The sequence below is a fragment of the Perognathus longimembris genome, chromosome 28 (genome assembly GCF_023159225.1).
Source record: "Perognathus longimembris pacificus isolate PPM17 chromosome 28, ASM2315922v1, whole genome shotgun sequence".
Taxonomy (NCBI): domain Eukaryota; kingdom Metazoa; phylum Chordata; class Mammalia; order Rodentia; family Heteromyidae; genus Perognathus; species Perognathus longimembris.
Window position 1 is genome coordinate 40,706,211 of NC_063188.1, and position 27,459 is coordinate 40,733,669.

The window sequence follows — 27,459 nt, forward strand, 5'->3', positions numbered from 1 at the left end:
AGCTTCAATAAGATTTTATTTTTTGATAGTACATCACTACTTGAGAGCTTGTTTGAACGTTCTAGCATGGATTACAGCTACTCATATATCCTTGACAGAAAACCATTCCTCCTCTATTGGGGATCGTCATCCTCTTTGACCAAGTGGGTAGGGTAGCTTCCAGAGGTCATACATGAAGCACTGAGGGAGGAAGGGGATGCACACCTAGCCAGCCAGATCATCTCACTCAACCCCAGAGTTCAATGAGATGATAGATATCTCAGCCAGATCACCCTCACATCCAGTACATCACTGTTTGAAAAGAGGATGTTAGGCAGTGACCGCAATGTTAAAAGTTCATTAACAATAACAGTAATAATAATAATGCTCTCTAACGTGTGTGTGTGTGTGTGTGTGTGTGTGTGTGTGTGTGTGTGTGTGTCCTGGTGCAATAACTCAGGGCCTGGGAACTCTCCTTTAGCTCTTTTGCTCAAGGCTAGCACTCTACCATATGTGCCACAGCTCCACTTATGATTTTCTGCTGGCTAATTTGACATGAGTCTCTTGAACTTTCCAACCTGGGCTGCCTTCAAATCATCATCCTCAAAACTCACCTTACTGGGTAGCTAAGATTATAGGCATGAGCCACCAGAGTCTCTCTGTATTTCTTATATATAAACTGAGGTAGGCAAATCCAACAATTTCTGAAAATTAAATTATGAATACTTGTACTTCAGGAAAGTTATGTATGAAAATTAATTACTTTTTTAGTGAAACAATTCCAATTCATAATGGTGATTTTTATTTATTTGCTTATTTTTTTTGACAGTCCTGGGTCTTGGACTCAGGGCCTGAGCACTGTGTCTCTGGCTTCCTTGTGCTCAAGGCTAGTTCTCTACCTCTTGAGCCATAGTGCCACTTCTGGTTTTTTCTGTTTATTTGGTGCCAAGGAGTCAAACCCAGGGATTCATGCATGCTAGGCAAGCACTGTACCGCTAAGCCACATTCCCAGCTCCCTATTAAGCTGATTTATTGGTAGAAAAGATTAGTATCTTTTCCTTTTTTGGCACTGAGATTTGAACTTAGGGTCTTATACTTTCTAAGCAAGCACTCTACCACTTGAACTACATGTCCAGCACTTTTTGATTTATATTACTAAGGCACATTTTGCTTTTTACATAGAAACATACTCAGATGAGAATCCTACCTATTACTGTGTATCAGGAATGGCAGGCTCACTCATGGCTTATTTGTATTGAGAATGAGAGGTCTCTTACAATTTTTGACAAGCTGTTCCTCCACAATTCTCCAAAACTTCAACCAGAGCTTGGTATATTCAAAACAAATGAATGCCAAAAAGGTTAAGTGAAGTCTTGATTGGTTCAAATTCTATATTGGGCAGTGCTTCCAGAATACGGTATTTGGAGGGCGTAGGTGAGAACTATCTAGAAAATGTGTTAAAATCATAAGTGCTCTAGCTTCATCATTCCTGTATTCATTTGAAAGCTATCCTTAGATTATCCTGGTATGAACTACAGTAGAAAGTTAAAACATTAGACAATTCTAACAAACTACATGTTGAAAATTATTACTCTAGGGTTTCTTTCTAGTCATCTTAGAAAAGAAAAAGATGTGTTGTGTAGAGCCATGAGAAATGTTTTATCCCATGGCATTTTGTTAACAATAGATCATCATTTTTCTATTTTCAAAAGTTTCATATCTTTGCTATTTTAACTTTATGTCACTCTTGGTCTCTTATTAGTGACAAAACAACACTGTTCCATCACCCCGTGGTGTGGCTCAGTGGAAAGAACTCGATCTTTGCATGAGAATCTTGACATCTGTTCTCAGAGTTATGCTTAAAAATTGTTCCATCTGAAATGAGTGCAAAGGATGATTGTGTGCTATCTTCAGGGCCAGTTATTGATTTCAAAGATGTGTAGCTTGATGCCACGGTGTTTATGAGTCACTTTATTTTAACATGAAGAAGAACTGAAGAGGGAATTGTTTTGAAAGATCTTATTCTACTAGCTCTTTTATCTCTATTGGCTATTCAGATAACCAGTGCAACCCTGTCAACATTGTAAAGACATGGTCACTCCACTAGAGGAGTGTCTAGGTGGGAGAAGCTAACTTCTCTGCTAGAGGTTACTGATGTGTCACCAAATGCCTAAGGTGAAATATACTTATGGCTTTTAGGTAAGTTTTACTAATTATTTACACTGCTGTTCAACTTCCCAATGTCTCTTTTAAATGCAGAATGGATACACGTAGTATAGGCAATGAGACAAGCTCTCTTAGCCCATCACTTGTGAAACAAAAATGCATCATTGAACTCTAGCACTTGAATCTATATTGGAGAATTAGTTTACCAGATTTTTTAGCTGTCTTTCAAACAGGTTTTAGTTACATTCATACACATATTTTTTTTCTTTTTTCTTTCCTTTTTCCTTGCAATTCATTTTATGTTCAGCCAATTCCATTTCCCCAATTTTAAGAAAGCTATAATGGGATTTGAAATCTTTTCAGGGCCTTGAGCTTACTAAGCAAGTGGTCTACCACTTGAAGCATAGCTCCATCTCTTTCTACTTTAGATAAATTTTGAATGAGTCCTTGCCCTTTTATTGCCCAGAGATGGCCTATAGATCATCCTCCTCCTATTTTCCCTAGAATTTGAAGTTGCATGTCTGGTTCTAGCCTATTTTTTTTTCATTTTCTTTCTGGCTTGTTTTTGCTGCTGTTAGTATCAAATATGATTATCATTACTTATAACCTAATCTTGTTCATTTTCTTGGTATCCGGGAATACAGCTATTAAAATTAGTTTTAAATTGTAGCTACACAGATAGAAATGTGAATTTAGACATGGTTTTTAAGAAATCAAAGCTATATTTTCATGTGCCCAGTGGCAATTAGCATTAATTCTATATTAAAAGGTAGCACACTATTCATGGAAACCAGGTAGTCATTGAAAACTGCCTCTAAAATTGGTTAATATTGAAAGAATTAAATACTTAGCTCTGTACATGAGAACATTATTTATAAAACTAGGATGATAGTGGAAATTCTAAAATGCCCTCTATAATTAGTAGTGATTGAACACAATATAGAAAGCAGACTGTCATGTTTGACATTTATCATGAATTCTGTGAGCACATTTTATTTGTATTAACAGAAAGGTATTACTGGCAGCAAAATCACTCATTTGGTTTTTTTTTTCAAGATAGAGTATTTGAAATGAAGATTCTAGTAATATCTCATGAAAAGCACATATATTTTAAACTATATTCCCTGACAATAAGTGGAAAAAAATTCAGTAGCTCCATAGGTCCAATTTTAGGCTGGCAAATAGGACCACCATAGAATCTGGGAAATCAAGCAAAATGACAGAATAATTTATCCAGGGCTTTCTTCCCAGTTACAGCAGTGTGAAAATATCAGAAGCAGAATATTTATGTAAAGCATAATGAGTCATAGATTAGTATCAAGAAAGAGATCAGATACTAGTCCCCTTTGTACATACCTCTAGAGCCCTTTCTGATATTTGAAATCTACATCTTTCTAAAAATACCATTTCATGATATTTTAAAAAAAGTATTAACACAAAACATTTTTTGATTAATGAACAAACTGTGTTAAGATAGTTAAATGCTCTGCACTTTAGAAGAAATATTTTAAGTTGTGCTACATCATTTAATAGCAGATCATTAATTTAGAGAAAACTGTATTGGGGAACCATAGTTTTTTGAGTTCTAAATATATTTTAGATATGAGACCCTTTTCTGTTTTATGGCTAGTGAAGATATTCTCCCAATCTGTCAGCTATCTATTGAACTTGCTAGCAATGTCCTTTGCCATGCAGAAGCTCTGCAGTTTGATGCAATCCCATTTGTCAAATCTTTCTTTGACTTTTTGTGTTTATGGGCCTATGTTAAGAAGGTTCTGTCCTGTGCCAAGGATTCCTAGTGTTTCTTTTATTGGTTCCTGTAATGTTTTCAGAGTATTTACTTTTACTTCGAGGTCTTTGATACATTTGTAATTGATTCTAGTGCAGGATAGTATATAAGAATCTAACTTTAATTTTCTACAGGTGTTTAACCAATTCTTCCAGCACCATTTGTTGAAGAGGCTGTCTTTCTTCTGTCCTATTTTTTGGCTGCCTTATCAAAGATTAGGTGGCCATGGGTCTGCCGGTACATTTCTGGGCCTTCAGTTTTTTTCCATTGGTTCTCAGGCCTGTTCTTGCACCAATACCAAGGTATTTTTACTAATATATATTTGTAATAGAGTTTGAAGTTTGGTATTGATATTCCTCCAGCACTGTTCTTCCACTACAGATTGTTTTTGCTATTTGAGGTCTTTTACTGTTCTGTATGAATTTTTTGATTGCTTCCTTTATTTCATTAAAGAATGCATTGAATTTGTAGATAACCTTGGGCAGTATTGCCATTTTCATGATATTAATCCTCCCAATCCAGGATCATGGGAGGTTTAGCCACTTCCTTAGTTCTGCTTTAGTTTCCTTTTTTCAGGTTTTTAAAGTTTTCATCATAGAGATCTTTCACTAATTTGGTTTAGTTTATTCCTATGTATCTTAATTTTTTGAGGTTATTAAAAATTAGTTGCTTTCCTGATTGTACCATGGCTCTTCACATTGTTGGAATACAGAAAACGTATTGAGTTTTTGATGATTATTTCATATCCTGCTACTTTGACAAAGTTTTGGATCAGCTCAAATAACTTAGGAGTAGAGTCTATGGGGTTCTTTAAATATGGGGTCATGTTGTCTTCAAAGAGAGAGAGTTTTACTTCACCTATCCCTATTTGGATCCCTTTTATATGTGCATCTTGCCTTATTGCTCTGACTAGGAATTCTAGTAATATATTGAAGGAGTGGAGAGAGTAGATATCCTTGTCTCACTCCTGATTTTAAAGGAAATGACTTTAAATTTTTGCCTTTAAGTATAATGTTAGCTGTAGGTTTTTCAGATACAGGCTTTATTATATTGAAGAATGTTCAATAGATTCCTAGTTTCTCCAGAGCTTTCATCATAAATGGGTATTGAATCTTTTCAAATGCTGTGGACCCAACCAAGATGCCCCTCAGTAGATGAATGAATCAATAAAGAATGACATTGCATCTTTCATAAGGAAATTGAAAGACTTGGAAAGAATCTTACTAAGTGAAGTGATCCAGACCCAAAGAAACATAGACCCTATGGTGTCCCTCACTGGTAATAATTAGAATATGTCTAGGATAGTCCTAGAAGATGATCACAATAACTCAAAAGCTATGTAAATATGATCACACAAAATGATGCTAAGCAAAATGAACTCTAAGATATGCAAACAAGTGTTTTAACATTATTGTTATTTTTAATGTTCTATGTGAATTATTTCTTTATTCTTTTGTTTATCTTCACTATGGTTTATACCCTGTTGTCGGTGTATTTAATTTTGGTACCCTGAGTATTGTATATACATTTATCAGAATTAGTGAAGGGAAGGGGAACATCAAAATGTTGAGACATAGGATAAAATGCAAACAAATGAAACAGTGATACTCACAAGTTAACATGTATGAAATTAATTGTAGAGCCTGGGGGGGGTGAGTATTGGGGAGGAAGGAAGATAGGAGAAAAATGAGGAAGGAGGTAAAATGTCTGACAAGAAATGTACACACTATCTTACATATGTAACTGTAATCCCTGTGTACATCACCTTGACCATAAAAATTAAATTAAAAAAGGAAAATTGTAGTGATAATGGAATTAAATTGAAAACATCAGCATTTACTTCTCTTTTTATTTTCCCCCTTTAATTCTTTTTTTTCTTATTTTTTAATTTTTATGTTGTCAAGGTGATGTACAGAGGGGTACACCAATAATTACCCTATAGTATAGATAGAATAACCAGGACAATCATAAAGCTCCTATAAGAAGCTGTACTCTATATTGGGAGAAATCTTTGTAACTATGTGAGCCTGACAAACTTTCATTATATTTGGAACCATAAGAACAGAAACAAACAAACAAAAACTGACAGCATTTTTGAGAGCCAATTTTATTTTAAAAAGTATGAACATAAAGTAAATCCATTTTAAGACACTAGAAATATTTTATATAATTTTCTTTCATAGTATTTATACTAATACAAAAAACATTACCAAGTTCATCAAGGATAAGACTATATATCATTTAGATTCTTTCAAAATCCAGTAAAATAACCTATCTGACTCAAAAACTTTATGTTGCTTTTGGAACCCCAGATTCTCATGACTTATTCAAGATAACACAGCTAACTAAAGAACAAAACCAAAATGGATGAAATGCAGTTTAATTGTGAAGCAAACATGCTCATATTATAAAAATAGTAACGACAATGAAGTAAATGAATAGATTGAATACTTTAATATACCATCTCTATTCTATTAGGTTTTTCTAACTTAATTTAGTTAGACAGGCAAAGGAGAAAAGATTACATTGCTTTTGTATCCATTAGTTTGTAGGAAGAAAGTCTCCTGTTTTTATTTGACCTTATATTGATTTAATGTCTCACCTGTTAAAGATCTCTCTATCTCTTTTCCCCCATAGAAAACTTTTTTGTAACCTTGTTTTTTTTGTCAGCAAAGTATTGTTTCAAAGGAAAAAAATCCCAGTAAGTTTATGACAAAAGATGATGTGGGATGTCCTGTGATTTTTCTGTGGGGTTAAAAAATAATCTATTTACAAATAATAGTAATTAAAATGTATGAACATTAGTAAATATTGTAAATTTGAAAAATGAGAGATGCCATTCATTGATTTCATGAGATAGAATAGTTTGACTTAATTAGGCAGATCATAATGGAAACAAAGAAAAATAAACTATCAAAGTAAAGTGTAGACAAGAAGCATTTCAGGGAATTATTTCTCTTCTCTATGTGCACCACTCTGTATTCATGTTCTTACAAACTATACTGTGCCAGACAATAGCCTTAATGACTCATATATACTGAAGTAGTCTCCAGAGAAAAAAGCAGCTCTAAATCTCAGACTTCTTTCTTCCTTGCATTCCCCCGAATCCAGAAATAAAAAATACCTTCAAATTGCAACCTACATCACAAAAAGATATGGGAGTGGGGGAAAAAAATAAATAATCATTTTATTTTTCTCATCTAAAAGTGAGAATCATTCATGTCTAAAATAGATCTTTCTTTTAATTGTTTATAAAATTTAGTTCCTTTTAAGATACAGTTTGTTTTTTTCTTATTTATTGTCAAAGTGATGTACGGAGAGGTTACAGTTTCATACGTTAGGCATTGGATACATTTTTTGTACTGTTTGTTACCTCCTCCCTCATTCCCCCTCGCCCCTCCCCCTTTCCTTCTCCCCCCATGACTTGTTCAGTTGGTTTACACCAAACATTTTTGCAAGTATTGCTTTTGTAGTCGTTTGTCTTTTTTACCCTGTGTGTTTCGATTTTGGTATTTCCTTTCAAGTTCCTAGGTCTAATACCAGTATATACAGTTTCCAATGTACTCAGAAAAGATACAGTGATAGTGCAGGTACAACCACAGGAAGGGGATACAAGAATATCATCAACAATAGAAGCTACGGTTTCACATCGCATGTTGAAAATAATTACAGCAGTGAAATAGCAGTCGTTTCCATAACATGGAGTGCATTTCCCTTAGCATCACCTTATGTGTTCATAAGGGCATAGCTATTGGGCTCTTGTGATCCTCTGCTGAGACTAGCCTAAACCTGTGCTTATTATTTCCTATGAGGGAAACCATAGAGTCCATGTTCTTTTGGGTCTGGCTCACTTCACTTAGTATAATTTTTTCCAAGTTCTTCCATTTCCTTATGAATGGGGCAATGCCATTCTTTCTGATAGAGGCATAAAATTCCATTGTGTGTATGTACCACATTTTCCTGATCCATTCTTCTACTGAGGGGCATCTGGGTTGGTTGCAAATTCTAGCTATGACAAATTGTGCTGCTATGAACATTGTTGTGCTGGTGGTTTAGTGTGTTCTTGTTTGTGGTCTTTTGGCTAGATGCCCAAAAGTGGGGCTGCTGGGTCATAGGGGAGCTCTATGCTTAGCCTTCTGAGGAATCTCCATACCGCTTTCCAGAGTGGCTGAACCAGTTTACATTCCAACCAACAATGAAGTAGGGGTCCCTTTTGGCCACATCCCCTCCAACATTTGTTATTGTTAGATTACTTGATAAAGGAAATTCTTACTGGGGTGAGATGGAATCTCAATGTTGTTTTGATTTGCATTTCTTTTTAGGTCAGTGATGTAGAGCACTTTTTCATATACCTCTTGGCCATTCTCATTTCCTCATCAGAGAAGTCTCTTTTTAAGTCTTTAGCCCACATTGTGAGGGGACTGTTGGTTCTTTGTGGTTGTGTTTTGGAGGAATTCTTTTTTTTTTAGTTCTGCATATATTTTAGAGATGAGGCCTTTGTCCATTGTATGACCAGTAAAGCTCTTTTCCCAATCTGTGGGCTTTCTCTATCTTGCGAGCTATGTCCTTTGCCCTGTAGAAGCTCTGCAGTTTCATGCAGTCCCATTTGTCCATCCTTTCTTTGATTTGTAGCATTTCTGGGTCTTTGTTAAGGAAGTTCTGTCCTGTGCTAAGGAGCCCTAGTGTTTCTCCTACTCCTTCTTTTAGTGTTTTCAGGGAATCTGTCTTAATTTCGAGGTCTTTGATCCATTTGGAATTCATTTCGGTGCAGGGTGATATGTAAGTATCTATTTTTAGTTGGTTTCAGATGATGAACCAGTTTTTCCAGCACCATTTGTTAAAGAGGCTAAGATACAGTTTTTTTTAAATAGTTATTTTTCTCTATGCTCAGGATCTAACCCATTATCATAATTTATTTGATTCATAAAATAAAAAAGAAACATAAAAATAAATAAATCAACAAATTTTAACTGACATCTTGGTGAACTTATAAAATTGTGGTTTCTCTGATTTGCTTCATTATTAGCATGTGTGTAAAATTGTATAAGTTATTTTGGTCAATATGTATTAGCATATTGGTTATCAATCATTATCCTTTCTTAAAACTTTGTATCGTTACTAGATTTATAAATTACTTCACAAATAATGTATCTTTAATATATTCGAAAAGATAAATATTTTGTTCTTCTGACTCATGAAGTTGTATATTCCAAAACAAGAATAAATATGGACTGCAATAGTAAATTTTTAAGTAGTCAAGGATCCAATCAATTACTGCCTACATTTTAAATTCTTTGAATTTACATGATTTTCCTCATTATGATTTAGCTATTCTTAGTTTAGCATTCTGTCATTCATTCTCCACTAAGCCTGTCATGGACTTAAGTCTTTATTTTCCTCATTTAGTGCATATTAGATACTCACGCTTATGTTCCATATAAATGTGTGTTGCTTTCACTGTTGAAATGCACATCACGTATGTATTTGTTTCACTCTTCTAATCATTTTTCTTCTTTTTTATTTGTTTTCTATTTTCTGTTGTTATTCATTTGTAATTTATTTTAAAATGAATTATTCCTCTTTCCTGACTCATTTTTTGATCCTATATTTAACTATCATACTCCCTTTTACTTAGAAGTATATTATTATAAATATTATTTTATATTGAAATATTGTAGAAAATATGAAAATAATATATTGTTATCAGCTAAAAGAAATAGTAGAATGGTTACTTATTGAGCTACCATTAGCAATTAAAATGATCATTATAAAGACTTTATCTAACAATTGAATGCATAAATTACAATGAGAGAAAAAAATGCAAGGTATATGACATGATATTCATTAGTACTGTGGGCTTACAAAAGTAAAAACAAATATACTAGCCTAGCACCAGTGGCTCACAACAGTTATACTAGCAACTCTGGAGGCTGAGATCTAAGGATCATGGTTCAAAACCAGCCTGGGAAGAGAAGTCTGTGAGACTTATTCCAGGTAAATATCAAAAAAGAGCCCGAAATGGAGCTATTGATCAAGTGGTGGAATGCTAGTCTTGAGCACAAAAGCCCAAGAACAGTGCTGACACCATGAATTTAAGCCCTAGGACCAATATACATACCCATGCACAACACTCACACAAACACACACACACTCACACACACTCTCTCTCACACACATCATATAGAATATAAAAATTGGTAAGAAATATGTTTATGGATTAAGTAAGATTATGTCTAGGTAGCAGAACTAAGTAACTGACTTTTTAATTTTTCTGTATTTACAACTTTAGAAAATGAGCATGTTGCTTTCTATGAAAGATAATGCTTTTAGACATCCTAATATAGGCTTTAATAGTAAAATGATTATATAAATGCACACTGAAAATGATAAATGCACTTCCATATATTGTAGAACTTACCTTCTAACCTAGCCTGTAATGATTACAGACTTCTGATACTTATGTCCTTGGGTAGTCTTTTCCTTTTGAATGCATACTAGACCAAATGACTTTCATCTGATAGACAGAATACAGTAACAGACATGGGAATTTCACTTCCAAGATGAAGTTGCAAAAATAAGGCACTTCAATCTTGCTTATGTGATTTTACTCCCTCACTCTCTTCTCTTTTGTGTTTTGAATCTGAAGAAGCTAACTTCCATGTTGTGAGCTGCATTATGGAGACATCTGAAAGGGAAGGACTTCAGGATAACCTCCAGTTTGCAGTCAGAAAGGAAACAAAGATGTCTATATATACTGAAAAGAAATGAACCCTGATAACAGCAGCATAAATCAACATGGTAGCAGATCCTTCCTAGTTATGCAGTTATGCAGACCACAGCCTATACTATCACGCTGATTCTACTTTCCAGATAAATTGAAATGGAAGTTTTATTTTATGACTAACAAATAAAAATTCAGTTTCTTTATTATGTTAGCATAATATTTTTATGTTGGCATATATGATAGGATTTCTAAATCAAGACATGTAACATACATATGTCCATATATTTACCATTCTTTCTGGTTCTTATGGTGTGAAACAAATGACTTAAAATTCTTCCTCCTCTTCAACCAAAATCTGTGTTTTTGATTAGTATATACAATCTCACCCTCTGGTAGCCACCACTCACACTTTTGTTAAATTTAACTTTTTAGATCTCATATATAAATTAGATCATACAATACTTGTCTTTCTGGATTATTTCACTTACCATAAAGTTTCACATCCATGTTGTTGCAAATGTGAGCATTTTTTTCTTTTTATAACTGAATAAATGGCAAGCATTAAAGGAAATAAACCAGTCATAGACAAATACCATGTAATCTCACTCATATATGACATCTAAACAATTTTATCTCATATTAATGCAGCGTAAGATTACTTATCACAGACTTTCTTTTTTTATTGTCAAAGTGTGATATAAAGGGGTTACAGATTCACATGAAAGGCAGTGAGTACATTTCTTGTTCTACTTTTTACCTCCTCCCTCATTTCCCCGCATCCCCCCTTCTCCTTCCCATCTCCCCCCAAGAGTTGTGCAGTTGGTATATGCCAAGTGGTTTCTAAGTGTTACTTTTTGAATGGTCTGTCTTTTTGTTCTTTGTTTCTCAATCCTTGTATGGCCCAGTGGCAAGAGTGCTTGCTTCTTATGAGAGACTTTCATGGTCAAGGTGGAATTTTAAAAAAGATACATTGGTCCAATGCACCTTATAAAAATTATACAGGAGGTACAGCTTTTAAATGCCTAGGAAATATTAAATATATAGAGTATGTAGGTAAGTGATTATGTATGATCCATGTCAGCTACAACAGGTGTGGATCCTTTCTTATGAAGAGAAAAGGGGAAAGAGTTATGAAGTTCATGAAATTTCTTTCTGGGCTCTTGAAAATGTCCTAAAATGTACTGTGCTGTTTTTGCAATTATTTGGACAAACTAATAGTCACTAGATTAGGCATTTTAAATGAATGGATTATAGAATATATCAGTGATGTTTCAAGAAAGCTGCCTAAAGGAAAACGTATTAGGAAAATTAAAAAGCATGTCTTAGAAGAAAGCCCAATGACAATTTAATGCAAATATACTGCATTATGATGTATATAGAGCTAAATATTGTTCAATGAGATAAAATTACCTTTTCAGTGAAGACAAGAATATAATGTGCAGTTGTCTCTCATTGTATCTAAAAGCCCACTGAAGATACCAAAAATCCATGGATGTGAAATTCATGCAAATAATATTATACTATTTGCATATTTCTCATTCATATCCTCCTATATGTTATTTCACCAACTCACTTGCCTATAATACCTAACACAAGATAATATTATATGAATAGTTATACTGCACTCCTTAGCAAAAAGATAAGAAGATTTATACACGTTCAATGTAGACTCATTTTCTTGTATTTTCATCGTGCACATTTTTGTATTCACGGAAATGAATCCTATGTGTATAGAGAGCTGACTGTACACCAATTTTAGGACAATGACTGCTCCTCAGAAATTAGGGAAGTAATGAACTAAGAGAAGAGTTCATTAGCAATTATCACAGGAAATGATGGCCTTTGTAATTTCTACAACTGGCAATTACCATTTGAACAAAATAATTAAGTTTATATTGAAATTTAGCAAAATCTAATTTTATACGCATTTTTTTATGATATAACATGTGGCACATAGTATCACTATTTTAACATTGTCAGTATTGCAACAAAATACTTGACAGGGTTAACTACTAAAAAGATTTATTTAGTTCACTGTTCTGGGAATTCAATATATTGTATCTGCTTTGGCCATGTTTTGTTGAAGATTTGAATGGTTGTGTCACATCTTGGTGTATAAGAAAGGTAGGAGTGCATGTAGGTACAAGAGATAACACTTGATATATGAAGCTGTGAGCTGAGTAATGCTTGGCTCAAGTTTTATATCCATCTTTTGTGTAGTGTGCACTAGAGATTACAGAAGCATTACTATAATCTCCTTCAAGGGCAAGGACCCTAGTGATCTAAGGACTTCCCACCGAGCTCCACCTCTTAAAAGTTCAGGCAATTCCAGATACTGTTACCTTGGGAACTGAAGTGTCAACACATGAACTTTGTAGGGACTAATCAAACCATAGTAAACAATTAAGATAAACTGACAATAGTACTTACCCCATGGGGGCTGGGAATATGGCCTAGTGGTGAAGTACTCACCTCAGTTTTCCAAAGCAGGCATTAAAATTCCTCTAAAGAGAGGTCTGGGAATGTGGCTTAGCAGTAGAGTGTTTGCCTACCATGCATGAAGCCATGGGTTCAATTCCTCAGCACCACATATATTGAAAAATCCAGAAGTGGCACTCTGGCTCAAGTGGTAGAGTGCCAACCTTGAGCAAAAAGAAGCCAGGGACAGTGCTCAGGCCCTGAGTTCAAGCCCCAAGCCTGGCATGAAAACAAAACAAAAGTACTTACCCTGATTCAAATGATGCCTTTAAATGTAACTTCCAACTTGCAGGAAGTATAAAAGGGTAAAAAACACTTTAAACAGCATGTGCAGAAAGAAATTAAGTCCAGAATTATAGTATTATACATTAGTAAAAGCCTGATTTAAAAATGTTTTCCTTAAAAGAAAAAATATGAGAGTTGGTCTGGTTTTATAAGTATAAATACTTAAAATCAGTTAGCAATGATTATATTCTTCTTTTTGAAAGGCCAGTGATAAATTATGTTTATGCTCACAGAAAGGTACAAATCAAACCTGTGTGGCAATATGTTAGCAACATGTAACATTTATGGGATTGAGAGCTTTGTTTTAGTCTGTTCAGACAGCTATAAAACAATAGTATTTACTGGATAGATTTATCCATCTTAAACTTCTTGGACTTAAATAATTAATGCTGTAAACTGAATAAGCTTCAAGCAACAAAAATTTAGATTCCATGAATCTGAATGCTTGAAAGTCTAAGAACAAGGCATCAGTAATTCATATCTTATGAGGATATATTTCCTAGTACAACAAGGAGATGGCCATCATCGCCATATACTTCCAACAGAAAAGGAGGAAGTTACTTTCTGGTCTGATGAAATCACTTATCTCCTAACTGCTTCACACTCAAGTACCAGCAGGTTATGATACACATTTCAAAATATGGAATTTGTGGCAGAATTGAACATTGAATCTGTAGTAAGCATTCTACTCTTTTTCAACTTCTGTATGTATTTCACTATCTTAGAACTCTGGGTGGAGTAAGAGAATGATATTTATTTACAAACTTTTATGCTGAAGGTGAAAGCTTTGCCTAAAGGCCTATACAGGCTTTACACATACAAGTTATAGCTGCATAAAAATTGAACGTTTTCTTGTTATCCCTCATGATGGAAAGAAGAGTAATATGTGAGGCCAGATAGAACTGAGGTTGTGCATAAGAGATATCTCATTCAATCTACCACTAGATGCCAAACCAAATACAAGATAGTGATTTCATTTGGAGAAGAAGGTAGCAAAAGTGGCTTGTTTATTTTCCCCACTTTGGACTACACAAAAAGTGAATGATAGACAGGTATAGAACACGGATAGGTCGCTAACAAGGAGAGAAATCAGGAAAGATCCCAGAGTTCATGAGGGGCCCGGTACAGATCTTCTGCCACCACAGCGACCACAGGGCCCTGCTGCCATTGACTCCATAGCCACTGCTGCTGCAGCTGCCACTTGACCCTGATGCCACCACCACCTCTGACCCATGAGCCCACTGGCCCCCCCATGCTGGCCACTGCAGCCTCAGCATTAGCTGCCACAATGGGGCCGCCAAGGAGAGGTGTTTCTGAATGCCAATCCATACAGAGAGGCCCCTCACCACTTACCAGGTGGCTAATTCAACACCACCACCAGAACCTGTGAGTAACCCATCAAGGACCCCTCCACTGGAGAACCTGCTTTCTGCAGTTACACAAAGTTCCCTGACCCAATCCCCACCTTGAAAGGGAAGGATCTTATCTGAAGAAGGTAAAGACCCAATCGCTTCTCACATTCTGTGGCTAGTGGGGAAAGACACATGTGAAACAGCTTCGCTCTTGCAGGAGTAAACTACAAATCACAACTGTTCCGAATCTCCTACAAATACTCTATTACAATAAATTAGGCTGGGAGGAAGCACACAAAGTCTCCAAGCTTGTAATGGAGAATATTGTCTTCCCTATCAAACAAACTGATTTAGCAATACATCTAGACATCTTCAGTTATAATTTGGGATCACTCAGGCTTGAGAGTGGGATTCTCGGTAACATCCATACTCCCAACATCAAAAGGGTGCGTGAATCCAACCAAGCCACAAGGACAGTGGACCACTGCAAGGCAATCAAGACTCCATCAAGAGACTGAATTCTGGAAAATGAGAAAACACAAGCTCCCCCAAACAAACCGGAAATATCGATCCTTTTTCCTTCTTTCTCCCTCAGTGCTATTCTGTATAGTTCTAGGTATACAGTATGGTGATTACTGGACTTTTCTCCTATTTGTGTGCATAATTAATTCAGGCTATTTTTTAGATCACTCAATTTTATATTTTTTCAATCAATCTTAGTATTTTTAACTTTAGCATTCCTTTTATACATATACAATTTATTTATTCTTTTATTTTCATTTTATTTTCTTTTTCTCATAACTTAGGCCTTAGTTCCCTTCCTTCTGTTCCTTTTATGTATATAGTCTTCTATCTTATCTGTGCCTCCTTCTATTTTTCATTATACCCTCAATTTTTATGGTGAAAGCACGGGAGAAAGTAGGAATACATGGAACATTCTTCAATACAATGAAGGTTTCATATGATAAGCCTACAGTCAGCATTATAATTCATGTTGAAAAGTTAAGTCCATTTCCTCTAAAATCAGGAATGTGGCAAGTATGTCTACTCTCTCCAGTCATCTTCAATATGGCATTGGAATTCCTAGCTAGAGCAATAAGGCAAGAAGAACACAAAGGGAATCCAAACAGGGAAAGATGAAGCACAACTCTCCCTCTTTGCAGATGACATTACCCTGTGTTTAAAGAACCCCATATACACCACTCTCAAGTTAACTGAGCTGGTCTGAAACTTTGACAAAGTAGCAGGGTATAAAATTAATCCACAAATTCAGTTGCGTTTCTGTATGTAAACAATAAGAAGGACAATACTGAAATAAGCAATTCCTTTTTTAATACCCTCAATAAATTAAAATATGTAGCACTTAACCAAAGACATGAAGAATATCTATAACGAAAACTTTAAAAGAATTCTGTGCAAACAAAATTAAAGCTGATTTAAGGAAGTAGAAAACATCCCATGTTCCTGGATTGGGAGGAACAACATCATGAAAATGGCAATACTGCCAAAGGATATGATGAAGTTCAACACAATACAAATAAATAGCCCAATTTCATTCTTTAATTAAATGTAAGAAGCAAAAATTAATAAGGAATAATAAAAGACCCCAAAAGTCAAAAACAATCCTTAACAAGAACAATGCTGAAAGAATATCAGTACCAAACTTCAAAATCTATTACAAAGCCACAGTAATGAAAATAGCACAAGAGTAGGCCTGAGGATCAAAAGTACAGAACAGAAGAAACAGAAATGAACCAACAGACCCATGGCCACATAATTCTTTATAGGGGAGCTAAAACTACAGGACCCAAAAAATACAACAGCTACAACAAATGATGCTGGCAGAATTGGCTAAACACATGTATAAAAGGAAATATATCCTTATATGTCGCCCTGCTTTAGAATCAGCTCCAAATGGATCAAAGACTTTGAGGTAAAAGCAGATACTCTGAAAATATTACAGGAAAGAATAGGTGAAACAATATGGCTCTTTGTCCCTATTTTAATGTCCAAATAAAGACTAAGAAACACATGAAATCAATTAATTAGGAGTGTAACTATTACTTAAAAATTTCTCTGAAGAAGACAAAAGAATGGCCAATAGACACATGCAAAAATGCTCAACTTCTCTGGTCATAAAATAATTGGAACACTCCTGTATTTGATGTGCAGATATTTAGGATGGTTATATCCTCCTGTAGGATATATCCCTTTATTAGAATGCAGTAACCTTCTTTGTCTTTTCTTACCATTTTTAATTTGAAATCAATTTTATCTGATACAAGGATTGCAATGCCAGCCTGTTTATGGGGGCCATTTGCTTGGTAGACTTTATTCCAACCTTTCACTTTTAGAAGATGTTTACGTTTTCTGGATAGATGTGTCTCTTGGAGGCAGCAGAGAGATGGATCTTGATTTTTGATCCAACTTATGAACCTATGTCGTTTGATTGGAGAATTAAGTCCATTAATGTTGAGAGTTAGGATTGAGAGATGATCGTTTGTTCTTTTCATTATATCTATCTTGTTAAAAGCTGTGTCTTCCCATTTCTTGGTCTCATATTCTGGTTTTCTATTTAGGGTTCATTTCTCTGTCTGTATAGGGAACTTGATTATTTTCCCTGTATAGTACATCTTTGAGGATTTTCTGTAAAACTGGTTTGGTGGAGATATATTGATTCAGTTTTTCCTTACTGTGGAAGATTTTTTTTTAATTAAATTGTATTGATAAGATGATGTGCAGAGAAGGTATAGTTACATAATAAGGTAGTGAGTACATTTCTTGTCATATTTCTGGTCAAGTCTTATGTAAGACTTTTATTTGACCTTCGGCTATGAATGAGAGTTTAGCTGGGTACACTATTTTTGATCCTAAATATCTACACACCAAATACAGGAGCACCCAACTTCATCAACCAAACACTACTGACTCTAAAAACACTCATAGACCCAAACACATTGATAGTTGGGAACTTTAACACTCCACTATCACCTCTGGACAGATCAACACGCCAAAAACTGAACAAAGAAACCACAGAACTAAACAACTGCATAGACCAACTAGACTTAACCGACATCTAAAGAATATTCCATTCAGCAACAACTGAATACACATTCTTTTCGGCAGTTGATGGAACATTCTCCAAAATAGATCACATCTTAGGGCACAAAGAAAATCTGTACAAATTCAGAAGTATCAATACCATTCCCTGCACTCTCACAGACCACAAAGGAAAAAAATTAGAGCTCAACTCAAACAGCCACCACAGAAATTCCTAAAATTCATGGAGACTAAAGAACACACTGCTGAACCGTCAGTGGGTCACTGAAGAAATTAGAACAGAAATTCAAATATTTATGGAATTCAACCAAGTTGACGACACAAAGTACCAGCTCCTTTGGGACACAGCAAAGGCAGTCCTCAGAGGGAAATTTATATCTCTGAGTGCCTACATCAAAAAACTGGAGAAACAGCAACTGAACAACTTAAGGAAGCACCTTATTCTCCTCGAAAGAGAACAACAAGCCAAATCCCAATTCAATAGACTGAAGCAAATAATTAAAATCAATTCAGAATTAAATGAACTAGAGACAAAAAAACCCATTGAAATAATAAAAAAAAAAAGAGTTGGATCTTTGAAAAAATTAACAAGATAGATAGACCAGTAAACAAACCTGACCAAAAAACGAAAGCAGCAAACCCATATAAACAAGATCAGAGACGAAACAGGTAACATCACCACAGAAACAACCAAAATTCAGAACACAATAAGGGACTATTTTGCAAACCATTATGCCAACAAATTCGAGAACCTGGAAGAAATGGATGATTTCCTAGAAAAAACTGATATCTCCTAACTCAACCATGAAGATTTAAACCTTCTAAACAAACCCATATCCAGCATTGAAATAGAAATGGCAATAAGTGATCTCACATCCAAGAAAAGCCCAGGTCCAGATGGATTCACAGCAGAATTCTCCAAGGCCTTCAAAACAGAACTCATACCAATATTTCTCAAACTCTTCAATGAAATTGAAAGAGAACGTTCACTATCAGATACATACTATGAAGCCAGTATAACCCTCATCCTAAAACCAGGCAAGGACTCATCACGTACAGAGAACTATAGACTGATTTCTCTGATGAACATAGATGCAAAAATTCTCAACAAAATTCTGTCCAATCTACTTCAACAGGTCATCAAAACAAAATCATACACCATGATCAAACTGGATTCATCCCAGGGATGCAAAGTTGGTTCAATATATGCAAGTCAATTAATGTAATCCACCACATCAACTGGAGCAAGGTAAAGAACCACATGGTTATATCACTGGAAGCGGAAAAGGCATTCGATAAAATCAGGCACCCACTTATACTAAATGTCCTGGAAAAACTGGGATTCCAGGGAACACTCCTGAATATAATACAGGCAATCTATGACAAACCAACAGCAAGCATAATTCTAAATGGTGAAAAACTAAAGACATTCCCTTTAAAATCAGGAGCAAGACAGGGATGTCCCCTCTTTCCCCTTATCTTAGACATAGTACTAGAATTCCTAGCCAGAACAATTAGGCAAGAAGAAAATATAAAGGGGATCCAGATAGGAAAATATGAAGTTAAACTTTCTCTCTTCACAGATGACATGATCCTATACCTACAGAACCCCATTAACTCCACTCCCAAGCGACTAGAGCTGCTCCAAAACTTTGGCAAACTTGCAGGATAGAAAATAAACCCTCAATAATCAATGGCATTTCTACATGCTAATGACCCAAACGCCGAGGCTGAAATCAGGAAAGCAACTCCTTTCGCAATAGCCTCAAAAAACATAAAATACCTAGGAATAACCTTAACCAAAGAAGTGAAAGACCTCTATGATGAGAACTTTAAAAACATAAAACACAATTAAGGCAGAATTAAGGAATGGATAAACCTCCCATGCTCCTGGATTGGGAGGATTAATACAATCAAAATGGCAATATTGCCAAAGGCTATCTACAAATTCAATGCAATACCCATTAATATCCCAACACAATTCTTTAATGAAATAGAGGAAGCAAACCAGAAATTTATATGGAACAATAAAATACCCAGAATAGGAAAAACAATACTAAGCAGAAAGAACAGTGCAGGAGGAATTACAAAACCCAACTTCAACTGTATTATAAAGCTATACTAATAAAAACAGCTTGGTATTGGCACTGGAACAGGACTGAAGACCAATGGAACAGAATTGAAGACCCAGAAATGAACCCAAATAACGATGCCTACTTAATCTTTGATAAAGGACCTAAATGAAAATAGGATGGAAGTAAGATATCCTCTTTAACAAATGATGCTGGCAAAACTGGTTCATGCAACAAACTGAAATTAGATCATTATATATCACCCTACACCAAAATCAATTCCAAATGGATAAAAAACCTCAGAATTAAAACATACCCTGAAAACACTAAAGGAAAGAGTAGGAGAAACACTTGGGTTCTTGGCACAGGGTGGAACTTCCTTAACAAAGACCCAGACATGCTACAAATCAAAGAAAGGATGGACAAATGGGACTGCATGAAACTGCAGAGCTTCTACAGGGCAAAGGACATAGCTCGCAAGATAAACAGAAAATTCAAAGATTGGGAAAAGATCTTTACCGGTCATACAATGGACAAAGGCCCCATATCTAAAATATATGCAGAGCTAAAAAATTAAATTCCTCCAAAACAAAACCGCAAAGAACCAATAGCCCCCTCAAAAAGTGGGCTAAAGACTTAAAAAAGAGACTTCTCTGATGAGGAAATAAGAATGGCCAAGAGACATATGAAAAAGTGCTCTACATTACTGGCCTAAAAAGAAATGCAAATCAAAACAACACTGAGATTCTATCTCACCCCAGTAAGAATTTCCTTTATCAAGTAATCTAACAATAACAAATGTTGGAGGGGATGTGGCCAAAAGGAAACCCTAGTTCATTGTTGGTGGGAATGTAAACTGGTTCAGCCACTCTGGAAATCGGTATGGAGATTGCTCAAAAGGCTAAGCATAGAGCTCCCCCATGACCCAGCAGCCCCACTTTTGGGCATCTAGCCAAAAGACCACAAACAAGAACACACTAAAGCCACCAGCCCAACTATGTTCATTGCAGCACAATTTATCATAGCTAGAATTTGGAACCAACCCAGATGCCACTCAGTAGATGAATGGATCAGGAAAATGTGGTACATGTACACAATGGAATTTTATGCCTCTAACAGAAAGAATGACATTGCCCCATTCATAAGGAAATGGAAGAACTTGGAACAAATTTTACTAAGTGAAGTGAGTCAGACCCAAGGAAACATGGACTCTCTGGTCTCCCTCATAGGGAATAATTAGCACAGGTTTAGACTAGTCACAGCAGAGGATCACAAGAGCCCAATAGCTATGCTCTTATGAACACAAACGATGATGCTAAGTGAAGTGAACTCCACTTTATGGAAACAACTGTTATATCACTGTTGTAATTACTTTCAACATGTGATGTGAAACTGTAGCTTCTATTGTTGAAGATCCTCTTGTATCCCCTTTCTGTGGTTGTACCTGCACTTTCTGTGTATCTTATCTGAGTACATTGGAAACTGTGTATACTGGTATTAGCACTAGGAACATGAAAGCGAATACCAAAATTGAGAGACATAGGGTAAAAAAGACAAATGATTACAAAAGCAATACTTGCAAAACTGTTTAGTGTAAATCTACTGTACACCTCATGGGGGGGGAGGGAAAGGGCAAAGGGGAGGGGGGATGAAGGAGGAATTAGCAAACTGTACACGAAATGTATCCAATGCCTAACTTATGAAACTGTAACTGCTCTGTATATCAGTTTGTCAATTAAATAAATAAATAAATAAATAGAAGTATTGGAGCGTAAAGTCTTATTGAGGTTCCTTACCCCTGTTAGAATGGTTATTATCAAAAAATCTAATACTGAATAACATATAATGATGGGGATGTGACCAAAAGGGAATGTAACTACCGTGATGGTGGAAGAGTATACTTGGTCAACCATTCTGGAAAGCAGTATTGATGTTCCTCAAAAGACTAAACATAGAGCTCCCCTATGTCCCTGCACTCCCACTCGTGGAATTTACCAGAACGACATCAATACATGCCAGGGTAAAGCTACCAGTACAATCATGTTCATTTCTCTATTACTTGACATAGCTAAGATATTGAACCAACCCAGACATACCTCACTAGATGAATGGATCAAAAAGATGTAGTATATATACAGAATGAAATTGTATCGTTCTATCAGAAAGAATGACATAGCCACATTTGTAAGGAAATGTATAGACCCGGAAAAAATGATATTAAGTGAAACAAGCCAGGCCAAACCAAATGCAGGTTGCATGATATCCCTCACTTGTACTAACTAGAATATGTCTATGATATTCTTAGCAGGAGATCACAATAGCCCAATCCCTATATGCATAACACCATATATAATGAAGTGTATCAAAATGGCCTCCAAGAATTGGAAACAAGAGATGCTTGTTATGTTATATTTGCAAGTTATTTGTAATTATTTTCTGTTGTTCTGTTTTGTAATTATTTTCTGTACCCTTTGTCTTCTATATAAGTTTATCTGGTCAGTGGAATGGAAAGTGAATCACAAAAACAGCAGGGCAAAGTGTAAACTAATGCAACAATGATACCCCCTCGACACTATATTGGAAATGACCTTTACATCTTGGGGTTGAGGGGAGTAGGAAGGGCAAGCAGGAGAAAATGAGGAAAGAATAACATTGTTCAAAAATGTACTCATTACCTTACTTTTGTAATTGTAAATCCCCTGTTAATCAACTTTAATGTGTGTGTGAATATAAAATAAAAATGGAAAACAAAATTAGTTATAAAAAATAGAATTGAGTCCAATTTGGGTGCCACTGGCTCATGCATGTAATCTGATGATTGAAGTTTGGAGCCAGTCTGAGGAGGATATTCTGTGACACTCATATCTGCAATTAATTACCAAAAATTCTGGAAAATGGAGCTGTGACTCAGTGGTAGAGTGCTAGCTTTGACCTAAAATGCTCAGTGATAGTTTCCAGGCCTGTAGATAAAGTCTAAGGACCAGCACACACAAATAAGAGTTGAAGACTACTGAGAGTTCATTACTGACCCCTCACAGAGTTGTACTTTTTGTCTTGCAGGTGATCTCTCCTTGTATGTGTTTCAACCACAATATGGTGTTTGTGGCATTGGGGCATTGGAAAGAGTCAAAACTATGCCACTTGTATTTTCTTTATAAATTATCCAGTCTCAGGAATTTCATTACAATAACAGAAACAGCAATATAGAAAATAGATAATAAAAAGAGGAATCATCAGGGTCCTGGTGCCTCCTGCCTGTAAACCTAATTTCTCAGAAGGCTGAGATCTGAGGATCACAGTTCAGATCCATCCCAGGCAGGAAAGGTCATTAAACTCTTTTCTCCAATAAACTCCTTAGGAAAAGATGGAATGTGGAGCTCAAGTGGTAGAGGGGCTCGCCTTGAGGAAAAGTAGCTCATGGACAGTCCACAGGCCCATATTTCAAGCCCCAGGAATGGCAAAATAAAGTCAAATAATTACAGTTACTGTCCTATTAGTGTGGAACATGTTTTTGAGTTCTGAGATTGGGAGAGCTTGAAAGAAAATGTAAGCAAAGCTCTGAGAACGTTGTAAGTATTGTGTTGAAGGTGACTGGTGAGAGTTCAAAATACTGGGAGACTTGATTACAAATTTTTCATGGAAATGAGGATCTTATGGGAAATTTTAAGTGAAATCCACCTAATTACATCCCTGCAAATAACTTGGCTGAACTGTGTCAATGTCCCAGAGATTTATAGAAGGCTAGATTTTAGACTGATGGATGAGTTTATGTGGTGGAAAAATACTAAAGAGCAAATAACTCAAGGTATTGGATGGCTATTGTTAGTTACTTGTAGTTAGATTTACTGTGGAATCCAAGAGCAAAAGGAAGCTGAACAAAACAATTGGCAAAATTTTCCTCCTGGCAAAAAGCAACCACAAAAAAGCATATGTTGAGGAGAGAAGGGAGGTAATCCAGGAACAGTAGAACTACTTACTAAAGAGATTAGCACAAATGCTAATCATCAAGACAATTAATTGAAAAAAATACCTCTAAGGCACCTCAGAAATCCTCCTGGATACTTTTTGCATTATTAGCCCAGAGGCATGCAGGGCAGAATTATTGCACCTACAAAAATTATTGCACTCTACATGGGGCAATTTAGTATCTTTGCTTTTTGATGAAGTGTAATACAATAATTAGTGAAGCAGGCTGAGATACTTCTTTCTCTGGTGACAAGACATTTACATTTACATTGTATGATTTTTGCAATTGTAGAGAATGAAAATGTTAAGTGAAATGAACTCCATGTTATGGAAACAATTGTTATATCACAGTTGTAACTACTTTCAACGTCCCATGTGTATCTGTAGCTTCTATTATTGATGATGTTCTTGTATCACCTTCCTGTGGTTGTACCTACACTATCTCTGTAATCTTAATTGAGTATATTGGCAACCGTGTATACTGGTAGTGGAAGTAGGAAATTGAAAGGGAATACAAAAAAAGACAAACAACTACAAAAGCAATACTTGCAAAACTGTTTGGTGTAAGTGAACTGAACACCTGGGGGGGGGAGGGAAAGGGGGAGGAGGGAGGGGGATATGAGGGACAAGGTAACAAACAGTACAAGAAATGTATGCAATGCCTAACGTATGAAACTGTAACCTCTCTGTACATCAGTGTGATAATAAAAATTTGAAAAAAAAAGTTATAGAATCATCAACTACAAGTAGCTTCTACTGAGAACTCTCTCTCTCTCTCTTTCTCTCTCTCTGCTTCCTGTCTACTATGAGGTAAAGAAGCTCTCCTATGCCATGTGCTCTTGTGGCAATGCTAATCTAAGTATAGGTGGACAAGCAACAAAGGACGGAAATATCTGGAAGTATAAGCAGAATAAAAATTTCTTCCCTTAAGTTTTTTTTTTTCTGATCAATAAAATAGCTACTAAACAAGGTATCTCAGAGTACTTTTGATTTGCATTCCACGTCTTAAATAATACTGAGAATTTCTCTATGTATATACTTCCATTTTTCCTCTTTGGTAAAGAAATATTTTTATTAGCACATATCAGTTGTACAAGGATGTTTCATTGTGGTAATCTCATACATAAAGGTAGTGTACCTCATCACAGCCTCCTCCTCTGCCGTGCTCCATTAACCTCTTTCTCATTTCTTAAAACAAATTCAGATGGTTTCAGTTACTGTTGATAATGATGATCTTCATATACATATATATTAGAGTTTGCAAATTTTCATTTCACTCACATTTTTCCTCCCAGTGATTTATTTATGCTAAATTATAAAAAGATATGTACCTATGGAGAAACTTTTCTTTTACTGTATATACTGATCATTGAACTATGCTGATGATATTTAAGTTACACAAACATTTTAAACATGTTTTACACTAATCAGTTAACTTTTTACTTTGTGTGAATTTTCATCTTAAGAATGCCTTTGGTGTGCTAGATTTGAGGTAAACCATGTCAATTTGTTCCAATTATTTTGGTTTTCGTTTTATTTTTTTGCTTTAAAATACATAATTTATTGTAGCAGCCCACGACATTGTGTCTTCATAGAAGATCTTCCGTGAGAAGATTTAACTTTGCAATTATTATACACAAAATTGTGTAACTTCTAATATGTCATATGCCATCTATTCTTTCATTTCAGTCAATAATCATTTTTATTTAAAAGTGTATTTATAGCATTCTTTAAAGAACATAATTTTATCACGATACAAAATTGCATTTTCTTTTTCATCCAGAAATTGCAAAACTGATCCAGAATTTTCATTTTCTTTCAGCTAGGGAGAAAATTATTCTTACCCAAGATCAGGCAAACAACTTACATTATTCTAAAACTTACCGTTAGTGTGTGTGTGTGTGTGTGTGTGTGTGTGTGTGTGTGTGTGTGTGTGTGTTTTCTCACAGAAACACACTGATCCTCATTTGAGGGTAAAAAAGGAAAATGTTTACAAAGAAATATATGGGAAAGTTACAGAAGAAAGATTGTAATCCAAATTATGTAGTTAATCGTTCCACTTTCGTTCCCCAGCTGGAATGTATGCTCTTCTTCATTCTACTGTTTGGGATGAGAACATCTGCTTGTGATGACATAGGCAGTCTTCTCCAGTCTTCTGCTTCAGGCAGAAGTTTATGCCTTTCTCTTTTAAATTAGCTGAAACCATTTTAATTATTTTCCTGTTTCCTCTAGGCACATGCAATACCAGAATAAATATTAACACATTTGTCCTACTCAAGATTATATGGAATTTTTACAATATTTCTTGATGATTTGAGGGCGAGCAAATGTAAAAGATAAGTTTATACCTGAATCAAGTCAAGACAGAAAAACTGGTGGAAAGTGCTCAATGCTTAGATTAAAAAGGAGGAAGAGACTATTGGGAACTATTGGAACTATTTGGGACTATTGGGAGACTATTGGGACTATTTTACGTCAAACATGGCTTCACACAGAGAAAGAAAGTATTGGCTAGCTAAGGAATTTCACTTAATAACAGACCTCATACGAGCATCTGTTTGCTGTGTTGGTGAAATAGCCTGGCATATTCTGGATTTTCTTGCTGTATTAATTTCTTCGAGGACCTTTTCTACTAAGGCCCACGGACTCTAAGCTAATGTAAGCTTCCCTCTTGCCTTCTCACCAGACTGCCTTTTCTCCCACCTCACCCCCACTCAGAAGACTATTATATTACTTTCTATTGCTAATATTTCTGTAAGACTTCGAAAAGCAGAGGCTTGTGGAACTTTCCTTAGGTAGAATTAATTTGGCGGATGAAAGACATTAAGGGAAATAAGAAAAGTCATGGTGGATTTTGGACAGGAAGATGGCGGAGGTGGAGCTAGAGTCTATCTCTGCTCTGGCCAAGAAACTGGTTTTAGTGTTTCAGTGAACAATCCATAGCTAGAGAGCCACACCAATTGAGCCATAATACTACAGAGATTTTGGCCAGAGAGGAAATCTTTTTAGGCAGAGTGCTTGCGAAGACAGTTTTGAACACAGGCTGGTGGCAACAACAGCAGGCAGACAAAACCAAGATAAGGGTGGCAGAGACAGAGTACACAGTTTTCCACTCACCTCCAGTGCATATCTGGCAGAGACAGTGTACCCAGCTTTCCACTCACCTCCAGTGCATATCGGAAGACGAGGAACAGTAACTTTGAGCCTGTTGGCCACAGAGAGCTGGAGATCAGGGATTGTCTAAAAATCCAAGAAAAATCATAAGGACCTTACAAAATACAATCTCATTGCTTCTCACAGAACAACAGTTTGAAAGTAGCCCTTCTCTCACCACAGGAGAAGAATGCTATCTTTAATTCTGACACAGATCCTGACAGAGTAGCTAGCAGATAACTTGAAGCAGTGTTGGCAGCACCATTGTTAACCTGGCAAAGGCATCTGAGCAGTGAAAGTATCTCTGCACAGGAGAAGGTTGCACCACCCAGGTGGGGTGACCTCCTCCCAGGGTAAAATGGCTTTCTTTCTCAGGGAAACACAGCCAAAGGTGGTCCCACCCATCTCCAGAACCTCAGCTTCACTGGCTGTAAG